Below are 25,956 nucleotides of genomic sequence, written 5' to 3'. Positions count from 1 at the left end.
TTATACATCCACATTCATAGTAGTGCTATTCATGATAGTTAAAATGTGGAAATGTAATACAAGTGTCCATCGATGGATGAATGGAAAAGCAAAATGTGGTATGTGCATACAATGGAACAGTATGAGGCCTTATAAAGGAAGGAAATTCTAACATATCTACAACATGGATGAACCTTGAGGCATTATGCTAAGTAAAACAAGCCAGTCACAAAAATACAAATACTGTATGATTCCATTTCATGAGAAAATTTACCTCAAGTTGTCAAAATCATGGAGACAAAAAGTAGAATTGTGGCTTGTTTTCAGGGGCTACAGGGAGGGGGCAATGAGGATTTATTAATGGGTACAGAGTTTCAGTTTTACAAGATGCGAAAAGCTATGGGGATGGCTGCTGGTGATAGTTGAACAACAATATGAATGTTTTTATTACCACTGGACACTTAAAAATGGTTAAGATGGTAAATTTTATGTTATGTGGATTTTACCACAATTAAAAGAAGAGGAGTGGCTGGGTGGTTCAGCCAATTGAGCATCCAACTCTTGATTTAAGCTCAAGTAATGATCCCAGAGTCATGGAATCGAACCCTGTGTCAGGCTCTGTGCTGAGCATGGGGCCTTAAAATTCTCTCTCTCTCAGGGCCCCTGGGTGGTTCAGTTGGTTAAGCGTCCAACTCTTGATTTTGGTTCAGGTAATGATCTCATGGTATGTCGGACAGAGCCCCTCATCGGACTCTGCACTGAGAGATGGAGCCTGCTTGGGATTCTCTCTTGCCTTCTCTCTCTGTGCCCCTCCCCTGCTCACTTGTGCTCTCTCTCAAAATAAATAAACATTAAAAAAAATTCTCTTTCTCCCCCTCTCATGTGTGTTCTCTCCCTCAAATAAAAAAAAATTTAAAATTAAAAAAAGAAAGAAAGAAAGAATAGCCAGGCATGTGATGCAATTTGGGTGAAAGATAAATAAGAAAAGGTTTGATGGGCACTTTTGAGAATGAAGCTTTCTGGCTTTTTAAAGAGAATTTCTGAAAAGGTTCTCTCTCTCCCACTAGATGGGAAACAAAGACACATGGAGCCCTGATGCTACAAGAAGAGAATCAGCTCTGGGATAAAACTGACAGGGTGGAAGACAGAGCTGAGTCAGAGAACATCTGAGTCCTGGATAACATCACAAAGCTTCTTGATCAACTATCCCTGAAGCCATTACCTGTGCACACTTCAGTAATGACAGCAGGTACCTGTTCATGTTGGTGAAGCCAGCCTGTTACTGGAAATGGAAAGCATCCCACTGGATGCACATTCCAAACCTGGTCCTCCTTCTGACTTCCACACTTTTCTCTGATATGTGTTCAAAGCTGTCCTCTTACCTCCCATAGCTTCTCCCTTGCTGCCCACACTACTGTACCCAATCAGTTGCACAGACCTAGTGATTCTCTCCCCCAAACTGTGCCCAGAACCTAAAACAACCTTCCATCCAGGTAATTACCACTCCTGAGCATTTCCACAAAGGGCTTCACATGTGGTAGCAGCACTTCCAGCTCTCTCCCCTTCAAGTCGTAAGTGCGGATATTTCCCTCCTCTAAATCCACCAGTGCTTATTCATTATCTCTTAAGTCGGGCACAAACTTCTTGGCCTAACATTAAGGCTGTCCATACCAGGCCATGACCCACCTCTTTGGTTTTACTTTTCCTCAGTCTCCTCTACCTTCATCACCACCACTATCCACTGTCCTGCCCACACCCAATCCCTATGGTTTTCTTGCATTATGTAAGCAGTTCTATTGTTTCATGGTCTCCTGCACTCAATTTCTATCTGTTGTTCATCACAAAGCATAAAAGCAACTTCAAGATCCCCTCAATTTAATACAATCTTTCCCTCCTCTGAGCTGCTATACTGTCTTTCTTATGCCACTTATATTTCTATTTTTAAACTGGATCAACCCCCTTCTAGAATAAACTATCTTTGAGGGAAAAGTCTATTTTACTTATAGTGAACTTGCCAGGTCTTGCAAGGCCTAATTATTGGTAAGGCAATGAAAGTTACACTTTTGACAATCACAAAGAGGATGTCTGGGCATTTCATTTGCAAGACAGTTTTAAGCTTCTAGAAGAACAATTCACTGCCCTTTGAGGAAACCAAAGGTAGAATCACATTATTTTAATAGGATCATATATCTAAATCAAGAGTCCCTGGCTCAGATGTCAACTGGAGTCAGGCAAGGAACAGTTAGGAATGGATGGGTAGAGTGCATGCTTTTAATTCAAATATACATTACACACACACACACACACACAAATAGACATACAAAGATTATTCATTGCCCCAAATACATTTTCTCTCATTTTCCTGAAATTCACCACCCCCTTATTCATATTTCCCCTTGATCTATAAATATGGGTACAAGAATTACTCCACCATGAGAAAACCAACAGTGCACTGACACCAACCATCACAGGATAAGAGGTAGTGGAAGAGCATGCGGCAAACAGGGACACATCACTAGCTCCAACCAGCATGTGTAGACACTGGCCCAAAGTAGCCAGACTTTCCGACTTTCCAAGAAAAGCTATCAAACCAGACTGGCATGTAAAATCTCCTTAATTTTAAAATGCAGCTAATGGGGCGCCTGGGTGACGCAGTCGGTTAAGCGTCCGACTTCAGCCAGGTCACGATCTCGCGGTCCATGAGTTCGAGCCCCGCGTCGGGCTTTGGGCTGATGGCTCAGAGCCTGGAGCCTGTTTCCGATTCTGTGCCTCCCTCTCTCTCTGCCCCTCCCCTGTTCATGCTCTGTCTCTCTCTCTCTCCCAAAAAATAAATGTTGAAAAAAAATTTTTTAAAAAAACGCAGCTAAATAATTGACTTAAAAATCACTATTTAGATAAATATGATATGGCCTAAACTAAATGTTCATATACCAAATACAACCAGCAAGCCATTCTCTTATTTTCTGTTTACCTGAGATGGGTTAAAAGAGAAATTACAGAATGTGGTAATACTCAAAAAATGAATAGATGGTGCTTCTATCAGAATCAGAAAATCCTGTGCCCCAGGCATTTTATAAAGAGCTGGGCTTTGATCTTAGGAAGAAGGAACAGACAGCTTTTACAAGCCAGCACCTGACTATGGGTCTAGGGCATTTGGTGGGGAGGCCCAGGGCTAAAGGCTGCTGGGAAGCTGAGATCAATTAAGCCTCATACAAGGTTATATGTGAATTCCCTTGCACTTGGTAGAAATTTTTAAAACCACTAAATTTTCCTGAATTAATGTTAAATTAACACTTCCAAGAGGATGCCAGAAAAATAAAGTATTACCCTGTTGAATTTGGTACAGCATGACAGAAAATATCTACTGTACTATAAATGTATTTTTCTGCAAAAGTAATTTTAAATATTTCTGACATAGGAAAAAGTATAGAGCTCATAAAAAGTTATGAGTAATATTCAAAGGATTTATACATTTCAAAAATTATTTTAATTGATTATGAAAGTTTCCAAAGAAGCTACTCCGGAGACTTAAGTGCACTAACGATGTCACAAGGGAGACTTGGAAAGACAAACATACAGATATACTAAGGTTTCATTCATTTGCAAAAGTGTAGAATTAGATTTGGCAATATTTCAGATGTCTTCATGTGATTCTTAGAATAAAAGTTTCAAACAGTTTTTCCCTTGTGAATTTTCAGGTTCTTAACATCTAAAAAGAATCCAATTAAAAACCACCAAACTTTCCAAATGCTGGTTTCAAGAAATTAAGATTCTTTCGATACAACTCAAATTCCAAAACCTATTCACACCTGATAAAGTGGCATAATTATCCTATATTATGAAATATGAACCAGTTGGTGAGGTATATTTTTCCCATTATGCATTCATTCATTTATCAAACAAGGTAAGTATGAGACACTATGCTCAACCTACGAGCAACAACAATGGACAGCTATGGCCACTGCTCTCACAAGGCTGATATTATACTCAGGGAAACCAACAACCAACCCTTACACCCTTAACTACAAAGTGTAAGAAGTTTCATGAAAGAAACTTACATGTTGCAATGATCTCACCTAACATAGAGATGCCATGTAGTCTATTAATCAAGGGAAGGCTATGCCTTGATGAAATGAGCCACAATATGAAGCATAGTTACATCAAAGTGGGTAATGAAAATCATGCCTGGGAGAGGGAGCAACATTCATTCACTTTTAAATATATTTACTGCATGCCAGATATGTGTCAGTCATTGCAGTAAACATTAGGCATAAATAGTGAATAGAATTTAAATAGTCCCTGATTACACTTATAATCTACTGGGGGAAATGAACAAGTATAATAAAATAAATCTACTGGGAGAAATGAAGAAAAGGCAGCAGGAAGAAATCATTTTTTAAGTGTGGTAGGGGTTAAAAAAGAACAGGATGCTCTGAGTCAGAACAGTAAGAGGGGCAGTACTTTATACTACATGAGACGATCTCTGAGAGCGTCACTGAAAGATGCCAAGGAAAACATAAAGAACATTGCAAGCTGAGAGTACAATACAGCACAAAGGCCCTGAAGCAGGAGGGAACTCAGTGTTAAAGGTCTGAAAGGCAACCAGAAAGCAGGAGGAAACAGCAATAGGTTAGGCAGAGAGGGTAGTAAGGGCCAAGTCCAAAGCCTGGAGAGCCACGATAAGGGGGTTGGATCTCAATATAAAGAGCTAGGAAGGCAATGAAGGGCTTTAAGCCTTGGAGAAACACGACCATATTTGTCTTTTACAGATCACACTGAAGAAGGCAGGACTGGGAGTAGAGAGAAGAGCTAGGAGGGCACTGCAACTGTCCAGCAAGAGATGATGGGAGCGTGGAGAAGGGTCAGGATGGCATAGACAAAGAAAAATGAAGCAAATCAACATATACTGAGGGTGGAACTGACAAGACTACTGATTGATTTGATTGGGGAGGAGTGATGAAAGAGGAGTTATCAAGTTGTCAATCAGGTTTCTGGTTCAAATAACTAGATGGCTCATGCAATCACCGAGACTAGAAGAAAGAAAGAGACCAAATGAGACTAAGAAAATAAAAGTTTTAGTTAAGTTACATTTTTGAAGTCTATGAGCCACTCTAGTAGATTTATAGCCAAGTGGAAATATCAGGCTAAGGTGATAAGAATCTAGTGATCAGAAGGAAAAAAAATTAATTGGAACTATAAATTTGGAATTAGATATTTTAGATCATGGAATCTGAGACTCTCACCTACTAAAGACAGAAAAAACAAAGGTCCTCCCAATTTGGGTGTGAAACTAACCTTGAGACAAAGTAGAATGGTAAGTAGAATGGAGGTCAGGGGAATAGGGAATGGGTATTGTTTCATGGTCACGAAGTTTCGCTTTGGGAAGGTGAAAAAGTTCTGAACATGGATGGTGGTGACGGTTGCAAAACAGGGTGAATATACTTAATGCCACTTAAAAATGGTTCAAATAATCTTACGTAGTGTGACTTTAATAAAAAAATAAACCTCAAGAATTCCAACATTTAGACATTGGGTAGAACATGAGATGCTGAAAACACCAGGGAGGGAATGAGCTTCCAGAATGGTAGCAGACAATGATGAAGTCATAGAGAACAAAGGGAAAACTCCAGACTAATCCCCACACAGGAGAGTTCCTTAAAGAAAGAAGAACTGAAAGCTCCTGAGAAATTAAGTCAAATGAAAGACTTCAAAGTATCCCTTGGAATTTTAAAACATCAGTGTAAGGGTAAGTGCAGGAGTTGGAGTGAGTTGAGAAGTAGAATATGATTAGATGACTTTTTTAAGAAGTTTTGACTCTGACAAAAAGCAGAAAAACAAGAGGGTGGCTGGAGAAGAATGTGATGCCAAAGGAGATATGACAGTTCTAAGGAGCCTACTCCAATGTCCACTTTCTCCCAATTAGAACCCTCAATTTTCAGCTGGGCACATGGACACCTAAATTAAGTACTCTGACTTCCTCGAAGACAGGGATGGCCAGAAAACTAAGTTCTGCCTAGGGATGCTAGGAGATTCTAGGTAATCCCATGATTCAATATGTTCTGTCCCTTCTTCCATCCAGCTCACTAGACTGCGGTTCCAACTTGGATTATGAAGATAAGGGCCATAAACTAGGAGTGGGAAACTGTGTAGGCAGAAGCACCTTGATTTGCTAAGTCTTTGGGAAGCACTGTCACCACACCAGGCCTGTACTATGAGACGTAATCTTCCAACTTATTAAATAGCAATCATTTGGGTTTGCTTTGATTTTCTGTTTCCATAGACAACTCTAACCTCAACTAACATAGGCAGTTTTTGTCTTTAGTATGTGAGCCAACAGAACACAATTGTGTGAAATGGGGATGGTCCAACTAGAAAGCCTGACTCATGACAGAGGGGGGCAGGATCTAAAGAGAAAAGCATGAGAGAGATGCACACCCAGCACAGCTAGAAAGATGAGACTAGGTAAGATGCAGGAGGAGTTCAATCATGCAGAGACTTGTAAAGTAGGATAAGGATTTTACTTTTTTATCTTAAGAGCACTGGGAAACTAGATATTTTTAATAGGTAAGTAACATAACCTAATGTGTATTTTTTTTCAAAGATCACTGACAGTAATTTGAAGAAAGGAATGAAATGAGGGCCAAGACAGGTGGCAAGGAGACTAGGTAGGAAGTTGTTTTGACAATCCACCTGAAATACGGGGTTGGGTAAGATAATGATTATGGCCTATGGCAGAGTGAGCAAATGTGAAGACAGCACTGGCAGCACTTTGTATGTGTTATGCATGACAGATCAGGGACAGTAAGCAGTCAAGGGTGACACCCAAGGTTACGACCTGGACAACACTGTGAATAGTGGTATAGCTCACTGAATTGGGGACTTGTGGAAAAGCTAAACACTTGGGTAAGTTCAACTTTTGACATTCTAATTTTTAAGTTCCTGAGACAACCAAGTGTAAATAAATACCCAGCAAGTAAAAGACTTGTTCTCACTAGCTTATTCATAATAGTGAAAAATAGGAAATAGCCAGGTGTCCATAAACAGGGAAACAGATTACCTGTGATATGCAATGTAATCCAACTCACTATTAAAAAGGAACAAACTACTGATATATTAATGATAGGAGGAACCCCACAAACATAATGTTCAGTGAAAGAAGCCTTATACCATAAAGTACATACCACATGTTTCCATTTGTATAATATTCTAGAACAATCATTGGTGAAAAAACTCAGAAAAGTGGTTGATACAGTAAATTGGGGGTGGATCTGGGAGAGGGGATAGGAGGAAACTGTTTCAAGTAATGGTAATGGCTTATATCTGCATAAGAGTTTGGGTTACACAGATGTACACATTTGTCAAAAAACAATGAATAGTACATTTACTTTAACAACGACAAAACACTCCAAATATTGAATGCTGATTACTGGTATGCATGGTGAAGGGGTGAAGTGTGCTGATGTCTGCTTGCTAGTCTGAAATGCAACAAAAAAATAAGATAGATTGATAAATAAATAGAAGGATAGATACATCCATATGAGATAAAGCAAATACAAAGAAGTAATTGTAAAATTTAATTAGTGGGTATAAGGTATTCCCTGCGTCTTACAACTTTTTTGTATTTTTATAATAAAATGTTAGAAAAGCTTTAACTAATCTGCACTTCTTTAAAAGCACCAAAACTTAATAATAGATTCAAGCACACATCTTCCTCCTTTTCCTTCACGTCTTCACTATTATTGTGAATCTATAAATGTTCACTACTATAGAATTCATAACCAATTCAACCACAAAGAAATCTTATCATTTTAATGCCATTTGAAATCATTACCAAGTATCTAAAATATGTACTTTGCAGAAAAATACTTAAATAGAAATATTTTACCACATTTTAAGCAATGAAACCATGATAATTCAGAATAAACGGGAAAATTTCAGCTAATACAGGGAAAATAATGGTCATTCTGAATCATGTAACATTTTAAGGGATACTGTTTTCTTACTTCCATACTTTGGTAGCTCTTTAGGACCCATTTAATAAGGAAATAACTATCACTGGCATACCAAATGTCACACTGTTATTCATTAATGTATTTTTAAATGTCTCCCTAGGAATACTGTTTATATCCTTAATTTCCACTATCAAACCCAAATTCTTTCCCTTAAAGAAAACCCCTAGGTCTTTCTTAGCAAAAATTAGCAACTAAAATTACTTAAAATTATTAGAGACTTAGCTGCATTTTACTAAAAATTTATCCTCAAAGAATAAAGACAAATTGTCTTTTTTTTCCCCTTGAAATGAGGCCTACTGAGGGTGATTCAACCAAGGAAGTATTTTAGGAACTGGAATCCTGAGGAGTGAGGCAGAACTCATGGGAGAGCTGAGGGGAGCTGATGACATTCAGTAACTTCTAGAGCGAAGTTCTGGGAACTACCTGGGTCTGGTCTGAAACCGCATGGAAGGACTGGGTTAAAAACAACAAGGTGGTTGCTGAGGCTAGGGGCTGGGATTGGATGGGCATGAGAGCCTGGATGGTTTCTAGAGGCAAGAGAAGCTCAAGACTGGGGTTTGTAGGTGGGCGTCTGAAGAAGTGTTCCAGAGGACAGTGACCATGATGATAAGAGGCCATAAAGAGCAGGCAAAGGTGGAAGAGCACAATGTCCATCCTGTGGCTGAACTACACTCCCAGGTGCTGCTTCTGAGCCTTGTGTTCCTACTGGCCCTTGCTGATGCAGAGCATCCATTTAACTCTGCCTCCTTGTTACCAGGAACCCTCCCCACCAACTCCACTGGCTCCTTTGGGCCAGGCAGGCAGATAGGAATGAGACCCAGGCCCTTACTTCCCCTCTGGGTTGCAGTGGGGCAGCATTTCTTTGGGCTGGTACAATGCATAAACAAGCATTAGAACCACCAACTCATGGGTGGTAGCTGGGTGGTAGCCAGGTGTGTAGCAGGGAGGTGATAAAAATGGTCTCCAGTTGGCTGACCTGCACCATCAGAGAAGAACACAGGGCAAAGGAGATACTGATGAGGGGGATGCCAGTGTCTGGGAATAAGTCATTTGTCATAAGCAGAAAGACAGTGTAGTCCAGTAGCAGTGCTGTCTTGAATGGGGCATGATTCTCTTTCTGCTGGTAGGTAGAAGCTGAAGGCATGGATGACAGCCAGAAAGCCACTGGATACCAGAAGGATACCAGAAGCCTCATCATATATAGGCTGGGATTGTGCCTTGATGGCTACCTGTTGAGATGAAAGAGCTGAAGGTGAGTGTGCAGGTCTGTTCATCAAAGGGTAAATGGAAGATAGTCCATATTACATATGCTGATGACTCATACTGGTTTATCTAATCTGCTACAACCTTCACAGGTGACATAAGCTATGTGACCTGTAGGTACCTAATCCACATCTATGAACTCAATGAAGATAACTGGAAGTCATAGCTCCTTAGTTGCCATGCTGAGCTTCCTGATGCCCCCACATTCCTCTGGATTCCACCTGATGAATGGATTGTACCAGACCACAATTAGCCACAGGAATTATGTCATCAGTTAAAACTATGCATCACGCACTTCCAGGATGTCAGACAGGGTGATGGAGATGTAGACATGAGGGGGGATGCTGTAGTTGATGGCTGGATGGAAACTTTTCTGTTAAACACTGCTTAGAAAATAATAGGGACTTCCCCCACTGCTGGTCAAAGCCTGAGTGATTGGTAGTAAAATGGTCTCCTCTTCCTTGAAGCAGCCAGTGGAGAATAAGGCAGAGGAGGAATCCTTTCCCATGCAGCCAATCTCTTTCCATCTTCCTTTCCTTGGCTCTTTTCTGGAGACATAGCAACAATATTGTTCTTAACAGACCACAGGCCACACCTTGAGCGCTGGCTCAAATTATCCCTTTAATTAAAGCTTATGAAATGATTTTTCAAAACCAACTACCAATTAAAAAGCTCAAAATCAACTCTCATTCATTTATTATTTTCAGGTGATACAGAGAGTTTCTAACATGGCAAGCACAACTATAGATACTACTATAAGAAAAGAGTTTTCATTTAGTAGCACAAGTGGTTTAATTACATATTCATATACACTGTGCTTGGGATATTTTGTTGCTCATTTTCAGTACACGAAGTCTTTAACATACAGTCTGGTGAATATTCTAAGACAAATAGCTTTCCTTACTGTACATGCCATCAACTTAGACTTTAACTGTACAAAACATTTTTTAATGTTTATTTATTTTGAGAGAGAGAGAAAGCATGAACCAGGGAGAGGTACAGAGAGAAAGAGAGACAGAGATAGAGAGAGAGGGAGGGAAAGAGAGAGAATCCCAGGCAGGCTCCTTGCTGCCAGTGTGGAGCCTAACATGTGGCTCCACCTCACAAACCATGAAATCATGACCTGAGCAAAAATCAAGAGTCAGACACCCAGGCAACCCTATACTAAATTTTAAAATACCTTTTAGGGGCGCCTGGGTGGCTCAGTCGGTTAAGTGTCCAACTTCGGCTCAGGTCATGATCTCACAGCCCTGTGTTGGGCTCTGTGCTGACAGCTCGGAGCCTGGAGCCTGCTTCAGATTCTGTATCTCCCTCTCTCTCTGCCCCTCCCCCACTCGCATTCTGTCTCTGTATCTCTCAAAAATAAATAAACATTAAAAAAAATTTTAAATAAATAAAATACCTTTAAACGTCAAAAGAAAGGTATATTAATCTCTCAAGTAAACATTTAGATACTATGTCCTTTTCAGAGCCCCACTGTTAAAGGAAAAAAGAAATAGCTAAATGAGCCTAACGTTGGTCCTAAGTCCTCAGGTTTTTTTTTTTTTAATTTAATTTTAATTCCAGTACAGGTAACATACAGTGTTATATTAGTTGCAGATGTACAATATAATGATTCAACAATTTCATACATACAACACCAAATGCTCATCGCAAGTGCACTCCTTAATCCCCATCACCTATTTCTCTCAACACTCTACCCACCTCCCCTCTGGTGACCATAAGTTTCTTCTCTATAGTTAAGAGTCTGATTCTTGGTTTGTCTCTTTTTTTTTTTTCCTTTGCTTGTTTTAACTTCCACATATGAGTGAAATCATATGGTATTTGTCTCTGACTTATTTCACTTAGCATTATACTCTCTATCTCCAACCACGTCCTTGCAAATGGCATGTTTTCTTTTTTTGTTATGGCTGAATAATATTACATTTATCCATTCATCTATCAATGGACACTTGGGCTGCTTCCATAATTTGGATATTGTAAATAATGCTGCTATAAATACAGTGGTGCATGTATCCCTCTGAATTCCAAGTTCTCAGTTTTTAAATTCTTCCCTGGCCTGATCAGAAAAAATATTGAACTAGGTACAGCCACAAGTTTTAGAGAGGGAAGAGAAATCTTGTTTTATAAGTTGCTGGGTTTTGCTTTGCACACTGTAACCAGCCTAAAGCAAAATGCTTTCCATAAATGTGGTAAACAAACACCAAACTCCATTTCATCAATAAAACCAAGTTTTCCCAAATAAGAGAATGTCAACTCACTCCATCCATTTTAAACTGATGCAATCCTTGGAATGTGTGTTTGTTAAAAGGGCAAATGAAATGGTGTAAAGCTCAAATGTGACCAGTGGAAAACAGGCTGTTGTGCTAAAGGAAAATTTTGAGTTTTTCAACCAGGGTCAAACAGAAAGGTGAGATGCAGAACACTGTAAATTTATCTGGAAAAAAATTGAGTGGAAAGTGTAAGTTTTAAACATCATATTTTCCTTTTCTTTTATAAGGTCATTCAAGTGAGCATCAAAGCTCACATAAGAAAAATTCACAGAGGAAAAGGCAAGGAAATGTCTTCGAGAACGCTCTTTGTATAAATTGGTATATCTGACCCAAGGCAATAATGCAGTGACCAAAATCAGAGCATCTAAAGATAATGTAAAACTTCCACTTTTTCAAGCTAAAATGATTCAGGGAATCTTTTAAACCAAGTTTTACTCCCAGTCTGTACCCTGTGCATTCTGTTAAAAAGTGAAAGACCATAAAATTTTCAATTCTGTGTTTACTGGCAAACTTATTATTTATTATGTTCACAAAAAAATTAATTTACAGCAAACCAAGATGATACAATGGGGAAAAAAGCCATTTATTGAGTACCTGGTATGCACCAGCACTTCATAAACACAAATACACATGAGCTCTACTTTCTCCATACAACCTTATAAAGCAGGCATGATCCCCCTTTGACACTTGAAAAGCACATTTGGAGAGATTAAAGAACTTGCTTAGGATCACACAGCTGAGTCTGGAGAGGCTTTTATTCCTGGCTCTACAATTAACTAGCTATATGTTCTTATCAGTATAAGTCACCTGACACTCATATGCAAAATAAAAGACTTAACTGAATATTTTAACTACATTAAAAGGTGATTTTGATCTTTTAGAGACTGGTAACAGATGGTCAGACTTCCTAATTTCCCTCTACCTCTACCCTTCCTTGTCTTTATCCAATTTTACTATTCCTCACTCATTCCACAAGAAGGTAGGGAAGGGAGTTGTGCCCTCCCTCTGTCCCCCCCCCAAAAAAAAAGAGTACCTAAAAGTTTTGTTTTACTTAAAAAAAATTTTTTTTAGAGAAAGAGCACATGTGTGAGTGGGGAAGGGGCAGGGGAGAGGGAGAGAAAGAGAGAAGGAAAGGGAGAGAGAGAAAGAGAGAGAATCTCAAGCAGGCTCCACATTCAGTGTGGAGACCAATGAGGGGCTCAGTCTCATGGCTGTGAGATCATGACCTGAGCTGAAATCAGGAGTTGGACACTTAACTGACCGAGCCACCCAAGCACCCCCAAAAGTTTTGTTTTAGATAGCTGATAACACATCTAACTTTTAAAGGAGAAAAATCTCATATAGAGAAGTTAAAACTAATTCCTAAAACTAGAGCATTAAAGACTTTACCCTGTACTTTTTCATAATTACAGTGAACAAATGAGAACTGACTTCATAAAATTCCCTCAAATGCCTGACATCTTTGCTTAAAAATAAAAAAATATATATTACTGTGCTCCCATAACAAGTTTGGTAAAGAACCATCATAGTAGCTAGTAAGAAACTGTGTGTCTAGACTAAATTTAAGTCATTCTTAACAAATTACCTTTTTTTTTTGACTTAAGTACAGCTGACACACAATGTTGCATTAGTTTCAGGTGTATGACACAGTGATTCCACAAATCTGTACATTTATGCTCTGCTCAGCACAAGTGTTAGCTAACATCTGTCACCATACAATGCTATTATGATACTACTTTACAAATTAGCTTTTAAAGGACTAGAAGGCCAAAGAGAGTTAAGTAATTCCTTCTATATCTTGTTTATAATCTACAGAGGTACAAACTCACAGCAATTAATTAGAAAGTAAAATTCTAGTTTGGTAAGTAATAATCTGTGCCTTCCTTGAAATTGACAAGCTGAACTGAACTGAGAATTTTCCATTGGCCCTAATCACAAACCTCTTACTTGTTTATTATTGAAAAGTCAGAAAAAGCCATCACTTCCAATATATTTGTCAAAGGGGGTTATTTATTAAATAGAGAAGAGAGATTAAACATGAGCAAATGCCTGAGATATTTTTACTATTTTATTAACTCCTTGCAAGGGGGTGCCTGGGTAGCTCAATGGGTTAAGGATCCAACTCTTGATTTTGGGGCCCACATGATCTCACAGTTCATGAGACGGAGCCCCTCATTGGGCTCTGTGTTGACAGCATGGAGTCTGCTTGGAATTCTCTCTATCCCTCTCTCTCTGCCCTTCCCCAGCTCGTGCTCCCTTGTACATGCACTCCCTCTCTCTCTCAAAATAAATAAGCATTAAATTAATTAATTACAATAAAATCCCTTGCAGGGAATAAATCAAGGGAAAAATATAGGGAATAATTTGCCAGGTATTTAAGAGAGGAAGATGACAACATTAACATTTGAATGCCTACTATGTGACATGACAGGGAGGTTTTATGTAGATTGCTTTGCTTAATCAGTCTATTTTTGTAATCCAGTACAGTTAACATACAGTGTTATACTAGATTCAGGTGTACAATAATCACACTCTAATTTAGTCCTAAAAAAGGTAGGAATTATATCGCATTCAACAGGTGAAGAAAGAGACTCAAAAACTAGGTAATTCGTTCAAGGTCACACAGCTAATAAATGCTGGTGTATTTCCGCTCAAATATATTTGAATATATACTTAAAAGAAAAGTCTAAGCTCTTTATACTACCCACCCCCCCCCACCTTCTCTGTGCTTGGTCAAGGGTTTCAAAAACTAAAAAGTCACATTCAGCAACCTATTAAAATTTTAGTTTTGGCTGAAGAAAAAAGAACCATGTGATTATGATACACTGTATCAACTGCTCCAAAGGTATGAGAAGATAGCATATACAAGTTGTGCTTGTAGAAAAGGGTAAGCTGGACATTCAGATAAAGCTATTTAAGTAGAAAACATCTTAAATAAAAATATATTTTGCTAAATAAGAATATTCCTTAGATCAGAAGTGATAAGAAATAAATAAGTGAAGGCTAGAGTCAGCATTTGCCATAGAAATGTCTCTTACCTCATGGCCTATAGTGTGGATTTTAACAAACCAAGTTCAGAGAACAGAAAATAAATTTCACAACAGAAACACATAAAGCCCCACCCAGAGACTGAAATATAAATTCCCCCTTAGTGATCAACAGTAGAAATGAGTGTCTGGCTTTGCCTCAGTGGAATGAGAAAAAAGAAAAACGTCTCCTGAGAATTCCTAAATACAAGTCTATATTCATGCACTCTTGGTGACAGAATTAAAAAAATTTTAAAGCAATTTAAAAGTAGTGTTCAAAGAAGTCTCATGGATAAAATTCTAATGTACATGAGCTTACAATAAAAAAAAATCACTACAGGTACAAGGGGAAAAGCCATGAGTAGTGATTTATTACAAGTATGTTGAAGGAACAAGATACTATCAAAACTAATCATGCAGATTTTAAAAATAATTAGTTATAAGGACAGAAACACTGAGTAAGTCCCTTTCCTAAAGCTCAGGCACATAAGACCTACCTAAACCTGAGGATGGGGGAGAAGGGGACATACCAATACACCCTCCACCCACCAAAAACCTTGCACCAAGTAACAAGAAGCAGCAGCAGCAGTAGCAGCAGCAGCAGCCCACTGCTGGGGAAGAAGCAAGAACATGGAGAGAGCTGGGGGCCCAGGTATGCAGTGTGGACTGAAAACCGAGGGTAGATTAGGAATGCTGAGAAACCCCTAATGCACTGAGACCTCCTACTTAAGCTCAAGGTACTAGTAGTTTAATACTGGAGAAATCTGAAGTCTGTGTTGGACTCAAAGTAACTATAGCAGCAACAAAATTCAAATCTAGCTCAACTACTGATAATACTGACACAAATGCCTATATCAACAGCCTGAAGGAAAGACAGAATTGGCCATTTATGGGTATTATTTACCCCGTCTCTATTGTTCTTTAGGACACAAAACCTTATATTCAGTTAAAAAATTACTAAACACAAAAAGGGAAAATTAAACCATTGCTAACAGATGACCTGGTCAACAGAACCAGACTCCAATATGGCCCAGGTATTGTAAATAAAACAAGGGACATTTAAAATCATTATAAATATGATAAGAATCTAATTGAAAAAAAAAAGATCAACATGTGCTTATGGTGGTGAGGGATTTACCAGAGAGATGAAAACTATGTAAAGGATCAAATAAAAATGCTTGAAATGCAGAACAAAGTCATAGACTGGGAAAAAAAAATACTTACAAATCATATACCCAATAAAAGACTTGTATCCAAAACTCTTAATACTCAGTAAACAACCCAACAACATAGTAGCAAAATTTTGAACACTTAACAGAAGTTATAAGAATGGCCAATAGTCACATAAACAACTGTTCAACATCAATCTTCAAAAAAACATAAATCCATGATGAAAAACTGCTACATATCCACTAGAATGGCTAATCTTAAAAAGATAGACATTACCGAGTGCTGGAAAAGCTGTAAACAATGGTAATTCTCATACATTGCTGGTGGGAATCCAAAATTGTAGAGCCACTTTCTGACTGAAATGAAACATATACTTCCCAAAGGAGCCAGCAATTCCATTCAAAGGCATTTACCCAAGAGAAATGAAAATATTTGTCCACAGACCTGTACGTGGATTTCACAGCACATTCATTTATAATAGCTATAAAATGTAAACAATTCAAATGTTCATCCACTGGTGAATGAACAACAAGAAATACTCTAGTATATCTACACAACAGACTACTACTCAGAACCAAAGCAATAAACTATTGGTACACTCAACAACCTAGATGAATCCCAAAGATTTAGTCTAAGTTAAGACACAAAGGACTAAACACTGTGTGATTCTACTTATATGACATTCTGAAAAAAGCAAAACTGCAGCGAGAGAAACAGATCAGTGGCTGTCAGGTACTGGAAGTTTATGGGAAGGAAACTGTTCTTTTAATGAAAACTTATAAATTGCATTTTCAAGACGTATAAATACAAATAAAAATATCTTTCATTTGTTTATTCAAAAAATATTTACCGAGCGCCCACAATGTAGCAGGCACTGTTACACTGTACCAAAAAAAGTTTCTTTTAGTTGCACAAGTATGAATTTTCAGAAGTGATGGGAACAAATGCAACAAAAACTCATTTAATACAAGTTTTCTACATGCTGATTGAATGTTGTCAGAACTCAATACTCCAGATTCTCACAAAATATCCTATATATTCCCATGCTAGTTTGTTACAAATTTATTAGGGTGAACCATATGAAACTGCAATGTAATCAACAAAACATTTCTTTCCTGTATTCCCATAGACAAGAACTAAGAAGCCAGGGGAGTCATCACTGGTAATGTCACACCTTCTCCTCATCGTAATGCAAAGTACTAGCTTAGTTTCTGGTCAAAACACCTGATATTTTTGGTGAGTGTTTTTTGTTTTGTTTTTTCACTTGTTAAGAACTTTCCCGACATCTGGACTGAAATGTGTTATTCATCTTGTAAACAGAGATGATTGCTATGGAGACTTAACTGACCTCTGGTTTCATGTTTCTAACATAAGAACTAAAGGACAACAAAATTACTCCCATTTTTAGTTAAAAGTCTTATACTTAGCTTCCTTATCATTAGTGGAAAACATGAGGTTTAATTCATTCTTAATTCAGGCATTTTAAATTTTTTTTTTCAACGTTTATTTATTTTTTTGGGGACAGAGAGAGACAGAGCATGAACGGGGGAGGGGCAGAGAGAGAGGGAGACAGAATCGGAAACAGGCTCCAGGCTCCGAGCCATCAGCCCAGAGCCTGACGCGGGGCTCGAACTCACGGACCGCGAGATCGTGACCTGGCTGAAGTCGGACGCTTAACCGACTGCGCCACCCAGGCGCCCCCTTTTTTTTTTTTTTTAAATTTTTTTTTCAACGTTTATTTATTTTTTTGGGGACAGAGAGAGACAGAGCATGAACGGGGGAGGGGCAGAGAGAGAGGGAGACAGAATCGGAAACAGGCTCCAGGCTCCGAGCCATCAGCCCAGAGCCTGACGCGAATTCAGGCATTTTAAAATAGACTATTCCTATGAAAAATAAATACACTTTCCAGAATCAAAAAATGACATGAAATACCATTTTGTTAAAGAATCTATTTTAGATAGTATAATTCATGCAGATAATTTCAGGAAAAAAAAATACAATTTTTGCACTTTAACACTATCTTAACTTTTTTTTATAACCCACTGGGACATTTATATCCTTTTGGTAGGATATTTTCATGACCTGCGTTGATAGTATTCTGGCCTGTAGAGGGGCTAATAATTAATTCCAGAGTCACTAAAGTTTGCTTCAGACCCACTATATGACAGCTGCCACTCAGCATAAATGTACACACTATGGATGATGAGAGCTGCATGACCATCTGTGTCTCACAAAGGACCTCATTACAGAGAAAACAATGAACAGAAATTTAGAATGTAAGAGGTGGAACTTTTTATCCCTCATATTTCATAACAATTATTTATAATTCCAAAATATGAACGTTCTCAATGTTAAAAAGTATATTTCTCTACTTTTCCAATTTTTTTCAAACTCCACTCTAATTTTTATGTTTTTGCTTTCTTGATTTCAATCTTTCAAAATCCTAACAAATCAAAGTTACAGAATTTAATCTTTGGTCAAACGAATCATACTACAAAGCCTCATATTTAAAAATCCAAATCCTATCAGATTTTAAATCTGTATAAATTCAATAATACTTAATCCAATTTTTTAAGTAAGTGAATTTTTACTTGAAGTACTCAGTTACCCTCCAGCTGACTTCTGGTATTTTCCACTACGTAAGAGATTATCTAAGGTAAACCTGTGCCATATAACCTTTGCATAAATGAACTTGTGCCAACAAATGAGAAAATCTGAGCATGGCATACAAAGGTAACTCTATACCTTAATTTTAATTGTTTAAACCTAAACATTGTCGATAATAGCAACCAACTTAACAATCTTTAGAAAATGAAAAACAGATGAAAAGTCTTAGATCATCATGAATCACACAGCAATGGAATTTAGCTTTAGATCACTCCTAGGATTCTTCTAACTATAATGGGGTTTAGGCTTTGATATTTACAATCTAAGCCAGTGGCTCCAGACTACTTCTCCCTTCAGATTTCCTGAAGGCAATGAAGTTAGGATAAGGGGTGCAATTAGGGTAGGGGTGCCTGACCTCTTTAAATGCCATATCTAAGCTCCAGGGAGAAGGAACATGGAACCTCTTGATGACAATGCCCCTGAATTCGGTGAAGAAGCAGGAAGAAGCATGAGAGATTTCAGAAGCGAAAAAAAAGTCCAAGATCAGTATGTGAGCCTTTTTAATGTCACACATTTGAAGAAAAGAATCTCCTCCTTAAAAAACCTGACAGCGCCAGGTTGCTACCAATAACCGGGTCATGTCATTTTAGAAACCACATCCTATTACCACTAAGGAAATTTAAAACATTAAAATAAAAATCCAGCTATCAATACCCCACTATAGTCTCATGATTAGTAAAAATTTACCTCTACTCCATGTATGGGAGAAATGGACAAATTATAAAAAGAGAAGCTGATAATAAATATATATTTGTTAAATCTCAAATACTTCATGAGGAAAGAATACATGGCTTGAAAAAGACAATGCATGTAACATGTTAAACACAGTGATCTTCAACTTGCAGCACATTAAGTCACTTAGAGACGGACCTTTTCTTTTTCCCTTCCCTTCTCCTCCTCCCTGGCATGAAGATGAGAAAGACTAAGGAAATAGCACCATGATGGGAGGGGGTGCTATGAAGAGGCATCTTAGGCAGCATGCCTGGCAGCTAAGGAAAGGGGTTAGGTGAGGGGAGCACAAAGGTGGCAGAGGAAGGAGGATTCCTGAGTGATTGGAATATTGATTACATGAAGCAGAATTAACTGGACAAAAAAGTAATATACTGAGGATAATGGGAGCCAGCTTTCTCAATTTCTGAAGAAGAGGGAAGGCTAGAAAAAGCACGGAAGGTACTGGGTTACAATTTGAATTATCAGAATAAACATATCTTTCTAAAGTTATACAGATACAGGTATAGAAATAGCACAAATATACATGTGTGTATTATGTATACACATATACATCTCCTAGTTCTGTTTGCTGAGAGGGTGTAGGAGCAATGACAGCACTGAGACCCAGATTGTAATTCTAGTTACCATAATCTACTCAAAAGAAGGAGGGTCAGGACAGGGAAGTAAAAGACAAGCCTGGAACATCTTGTCCCAATGCTCAAAGAATGATAGGAATGTGTCAAAAGCAAACAAACAAATAAAAACAGGAATCAATTAGGAAAGGCTCAAATCTAGGACAATTTTGGGTATCAAAATAATGAGATTATCAAATTATAATCCACTGAATAAAAGGGTAATTCATAAATCCATATTGATATGAATAAGCAAATGAATAAATAAATAGGGAAGAAAGTTCTTTCTTATACAATATCAACTAATAGATGTGGCTGAAACATTGAAAATAATTATCATTCAGTAACTATCATGGTAGTCTTAAAAAAAAAAAGCCAGGTGGAGATTTGATGAACAGGATATTGGCATAAAATGGGAACATCTCACAAAATACTAGTTCAATAGAAAGGGGATAATGATGATAATGGAGAAAGTAGTGTTTACCAACTTGAGAAAGTGATAATATTTAATATTACTTACCAGTGGTGAAACAGATTGACACTATATGTTTCCTGATGTGATACACTGAAAAGAGCATGGTGCCATTCCTGCCAGGAAAGCATGGCCTGAATCTGGTCATGAGAAAACACTGGATGGTTCCAATTGAGGGTTGTACAGAATGAAAGGCCTTTCAAAGACATGAGAAACAGGGAAAAGACAGAGGAATAGATTCTAAACTGAAGAAGACTGACACACATGATATCTAAATTCAACACATATTCTTGCATATGGTCCTGCACCAGGCAGGGAAAAAGAGACACTACTGGGGGCATTTGGTGAAATTGGAATGGGATGTGTGGATTGCATGGTGGTTTTGTGTAACACTGGTGTCCTGACAATAACAGACAATTGTCCACGCCTTCCCATCTTCTCTCACTGTGCTGTCTCTGGTAACAGTACCAACCTCCTCATTTAGGGGTGATGGAACATGTCAGAAAAAGCCTACACAGATTAACAGAAAAGGGGGAGAGTTCAATAAAATATTAATAATTGGGAATCTGAGTCATAGGAATGCAAGAGCTCTGTGCAACATTTTTGGAAGTCCAACACTATTTTAAAATAAAAACAACGTATCATCTGGGGAATCTGCTAAAAAATCACAATACCCTGACTACCTCAATTAAATAAACCATTTGTGGTGGAAATCAGAGGCCAGTGTTTAATGCATCTAGGAGAATCCACCAAATTTGTACTCTACAATACATAGTAGTTGCTAAATAAATGGTTGATATTGCTGCTACATAAAACTTTTTAGCATAACTTCACGTCTATATGCAGAACATATTGAAATTTTTTTAAGAAGACAATCTTGAATAATTGTAACCTATCTGAAACTGCAAAGATCCACCACAAGCAATGAGGTTGATGATACTGTTACCAAAGACAGCACTAAAAAAATTATAAGTAAAATATTAATAATGATAGGAAAGCAAGTCTTTAATCTCTCAAATGTCTACTGTTTTCACAAAACAGTTACTGAATTTGATGTCAAACAAGGATATAAATTATTACAAACATTAGCCCACAGAATCCTCAGAAATTACAAATATCAATTTAAATAGGAAACAAAATGAGCAAATATAACTGACAGCTACTTGTGTCAAATGTGTTTTTGAGTGGCTCTTTAAAACTTAAATTTTACTTTATTTGGGTGTTTGTGGTTTTTTTACTAAAAAAGAGAATTTATATAAAACAAGCAGGACCTTATTAAAACTGTCTCTAGGTTCAGAGAATATTCTCCTCCTACTTCAAGATTTTATACCTCTCCTATGTTTTCTTTTTCTCTCCTCCTTTTGCAAATGGCTAAAAATTCATTTTTGTAAGAACAAACAGCTGTAAACAGCTAAAAGGCTCCCCAGCCTTTTAAGATTTTTTTGCCTTAAACTGCATCCACACAATATAACATGTAATATGCAGCAGGAAGAAAAAAATGAAGGTAACTTTCAGATTCAATTGGAATAGATTCCCATATATATTTTTAAAGTTAACAATACAGCAATCTGCAAAACTAGAATGTGGGGAAGGGAAAAGAGACTAAAGATCATTTTACTTTGTACATCTGCTTTTGTATTATTTTGAATCCTGATTCCTGTTAACAGAACTAAGCAAAAATTTTAACTAACATATACATAAAACAATTTTGCAGCTCCTCCTCATACAATGGGGTTACAACCCAACAAACCCGTTATAAGTTGAAAATATCTGAAGTCGAAAATGCATTTAATACACATAACCTACCAAAATCATAGCTTAGCCTAGCCTATCCTGAACAAGCTTAGAACACTTACATTAGCCTACAGCTGGACAAAATTATCTAACGCAAAGCCACAAAGCCTATTTTATAATAAAATGTTGAACATCTCATGAAACATTGAATACTGTACTGAAAGGGAAACACAGAAAGGACACATGGGTACAGAATCATTGCAAGTGTACCAGCTGTTTACCCTCAAGACTGCATGGCTGACTGGGAGCTGCAGATCACTGCCACTGCCCAGCATCACAATAGAGTATTGCACCACACGTCACCAGGGCAGTGCAGCCCCGCCCAGCCCAGGGAAAAGATACAAATTCAAAATTCAAAGTATGGTTCCTACTGAATGCATATCACTTTTGCACCACTGTAAAGGTGAAAAATCTTAAGTCAAACCATTGTAAGTCAGGGACTGTTAGTACATTTGAGAAATCTTCCTACCCTAATGTAATTTCAGTGGCTCCAGACTACTCCCACTCTTCTCCAAAATCACTGTGTATATTAAGTGGGTGCCCTTAAATTATAGGAATCTTCATTCATTCAATTACACCGAGTCCTGCTGAGACACAAAAACTACCATAGGGCACTTTCCTTTGGAACATACCAAAAATGCAAAACAGCAATCCCTGCCTTTATCTGGATATAGCACATCTACTATACTACAATGCAGTGCTGCTTGCAAATGAAAACTCCAATGAGGAACAGACTGCACACAACACAGAGCATTTGAAGGATCACGTCTAGCTCCCAGTGATTAGGAATGATTTTATGAAAAAGATGGCATTTACGTTGGCCTTTCAAAAATAAGGCAAAAGTTGGGATACAAGGACATTCAAGATGGATGAAATGACATGACTCACTGATTTCAGAGAATAGCTAGCAGCCCATTTGGCACAGCACATGGTTAGTATAAAGAAGCTGAGACAGAAAAGGCTGGAAAGTGAGGCTAGGGCAAAAGGCAGAGGCACTTAAATTACCCTGGTCAGTGCCTGGCTCATAATAGATGTTCAATACATATTTAACACCGTAAGTCATGGAGACATTGTCAAGATTGTAAATTGTCAGCATGCCCAGATGCAGTTAACCATCTGCAATTTACTGAAGGTTTTAAGTAGTCCTGGCAGTATGTTAAGATGTCATTTATTTTCATTCTTTCAGCTGGTTATAAAAACAAAGAAATTAATAGAGTTGTATTCTCAGATCAAGGAACTTAAGAAATAAAAATTCTGGAAGACCAAACCTACTAGAACCTCTATGATTTAAACAATGATATCCTCTTACTGAGGTCAAATTCTGTGCCTGCTAAACATACACTTGCTGGAACAAAGCAAGGACAGTGACACTTCATAAAGGATAAACAGTACCCTGATTCAAACAGACCTGTGGACTGAACAGAGAGCCAATCAGGAGTAGACTTCATCAATTTTCCATACTGGACTATTTTGAGTTCAAACATTGCATACTTTGAAGAAATGTTAAACTACATTTTCAAGGGAAAAAAAGCCACACTTCAGCAGAGAAGTTTGATGCCTATGAAAGGGGCTTTAAATTTCTGCTACTGTCTTTGGTGTGCACAGTCTTAGTGTGAGTGTAATTTATTGAGTATTTATCCCACCAGCAGGGCTCAGTTTCAAAAAGAACTGAAAACAAACCAGGCCCATGAAGATGATGCAATATCCCTGGAATTTTGGAGACAACGCCATGAATCCTAAAACTATTTCTGGCTATTTGGCCAAACTCAGGGCAGTGTTTGTGTCTGCCCATCTCAGTGAAAATTCATTCTCTTTTGTGAAATATGGCAGCTACCATCAGCAGGACAAAACATCAAGGTTCACTCACCTTGACTAAATATGTTCCACATTTTAGAGAATAACTTGCTTTTTAAATACAATATTCTCACTCTATTAAAACTAATCAGTGATTAGGTTCTAAAGGCAGTAACTATGTACTGCTGTGTGACTTCGTATATTAATATCTTTATTGGCATGGCCAAAATGTTCTAGTATATACAATAGGCTATCTGCTCAGCCTCCATTGTGTACAAATTTCAAATTATGAAGCCTTCCACTAACAGCAAAACACACTTAAGGAAGAAAAGAACTAACACTAAGCTCCAACTAAGCTTATTTTCTTTTATTATACATATAGAGTGCTTAAAAGTCCTGTAATCAAATAAACAAGTGGGGCGCCTGGGTGGCGCAGTCGGTTAAGCGTCCGACTTCAGCCAGGTCACGATCTCGCGGTCCGTGAGTTCGAGCCCCGCGTCAGGCTCTGGGCTGATGGCTCAGAGCCTGGAGCCTGTTTCTGATTCTGTGTCTCCCTCTCTCTCTGCTCCTCTCCCGTTCATGCTCTGTCTCTCTCTGTCCCAAAAATAAATAAAAACGTTGAAAAAAAATTAAAAAAAAAAACAAGTAAAAACAAGCTACATCCTGCCAGACAGTATCAATATTAAATACCCTTCTCCCAGAAATAACGAAACAAAAATGTTTAACAAGGTAGTACCCTCTGGTCCCTTCCAACTTTAAAATGTTGCATCTCTATAAAGTTTTTAAAAACTAATTCCAAAGTAAGGTAACAAGGCATTATATAACTGAACATTTTAAATGGATAATGCTGTAAAATACCAAGTCAAAACAATAAACCTTTACTGAATAACTATGATGGGCATATCAAAGCTCACCAAAAACATGACTAGGAGTAAGCAACCTTCCTGGGAAGGACTATAATCATTACCTTCATTAGTAAAGCACATATCATTACCTTCGTTAGCAAAGCAAATGAAGGTCCAATCATTGTGCCAAGAGAGGACAATGAGGGTCTGTGGATTAATATGTTAATTCAGCTACCAATAAGGGCCTCAAAACTCAGGACTCTCAAATATTCACTTATGTAAGTAGTGATGGTCTGTTTTCAAAGTTCTATTTTAACTGCATTTGAAAAATCAGAAAACGTTAGAGTTGGCAGAATTGTTATATTCATTTAATCTAATTCCTTCATTTAATAGATGAGAGCACCAATTTATAAAAGGGAAAATGGTTTCTCAAAGTAACATGGCTAATTAACAGTTCTCTTCTTTCTCAATAGAAACACCTCTCATTCCACTTTTCTTTTCTCAACTGGTGAGTATGAATTTTAAATATATTTTCTGTCCCAATTCATTATTGCATTTGGAGTGCCCCTCTGGGTGGGTCCTTAAAACTTAGTATCAGGTGATTCTACTGAGTAATTAACATGGACTTTCAATTATCTTAATCTTGTTACCTCAAGAAAACTTCATTCTTCTTTTAGTTATGCCAAACTTGCCAATCCTAGAACCAGCTTTCAAGGTTTTAGAAAAGCTGTGGTCCTGCTCTTCCACCATACATTTTGAGACCATAATTTGTTTTCAGTCCTAACCACTATTTAAGGCAGTAGATTTTTTTAAAGGCTAAGGCTTTAAAAACACATGTTATATTTACTTGGCAAAAGCCCTCTGGATACAAGTACTTTACCATAAGGATTGTAGGTGTATTAAAAAACACGTAGGAAACAAAAGCATCAAATGAAAAACTGAGAGAATTGCAGAAGGAATATTAGGATAAGAGAATAGTAAGGCCAAACAGAAGACTGGAACACAGAATTTCACACATCAGGGCTTGAATGGTCACTATCCTAGGCTGCAAGGTTGATCCCTGCCTCTCTCAGAGAAACCACATCTGTACAGGATTCACAGTGTCCATAAGCTAAAAAGTAAGCCAGTTTCCCAGGGTGGAAGCACAGAGGTTGCTTGTAGTAAGCAATTTCTGCAAGCAATTTCCCCAGTGGTTCCTCATAAAAGTCCTGTCTGTGATGGGGTGGATGTCCTCCACAATACTGGCATGTGCTGGGACTTTCCTGCTCACAGTCTTTCTCAACACAGGCTGATGGCACAGTGCCAAATAAAAGAGAGA

General features: G+C 37.9%; 1 protein-coding gene and 1 pseudogene across 4 annotated transcripts in view; both read right to left on the bottom strand.

Moving 5' to 3' along the window:
* The window catches only part of BICC1 (BicC family RNA binding protein 1), a 306,509-nt gene that overhangs the window by 130,339 nt on the left and 150,214 nt on the right, over positions 1-25,956 (bottom strand). The window lies entirely within an intron of this gene.
* On the bottom strand, positions 6,911-9,992 carry LOC122492776 (annotated as a pseudogene).

Source organism: Prionailurus bengalensis, chromosome D2 (genome assembly GCF_016509475.1).
Source record: "Prionailurus bengalensis isolate Pbe53 chromosome D2, Fcat_Pben_1.1_paternal_pri, whole genome shotgun sequence".
Taxonomy (NCBI): domain Eukaryota; kingdom Metazoa; phylum Chordata; class Mammalia; order Carnivora; family Felidae; genus Prionailurus; species Prionailurus bengalensis.
The sequence above is the reverse complement of the archived record's forward strand: the minus strand, read 5'-3'. Positions and strand labels throughout refer to the sequence as shown.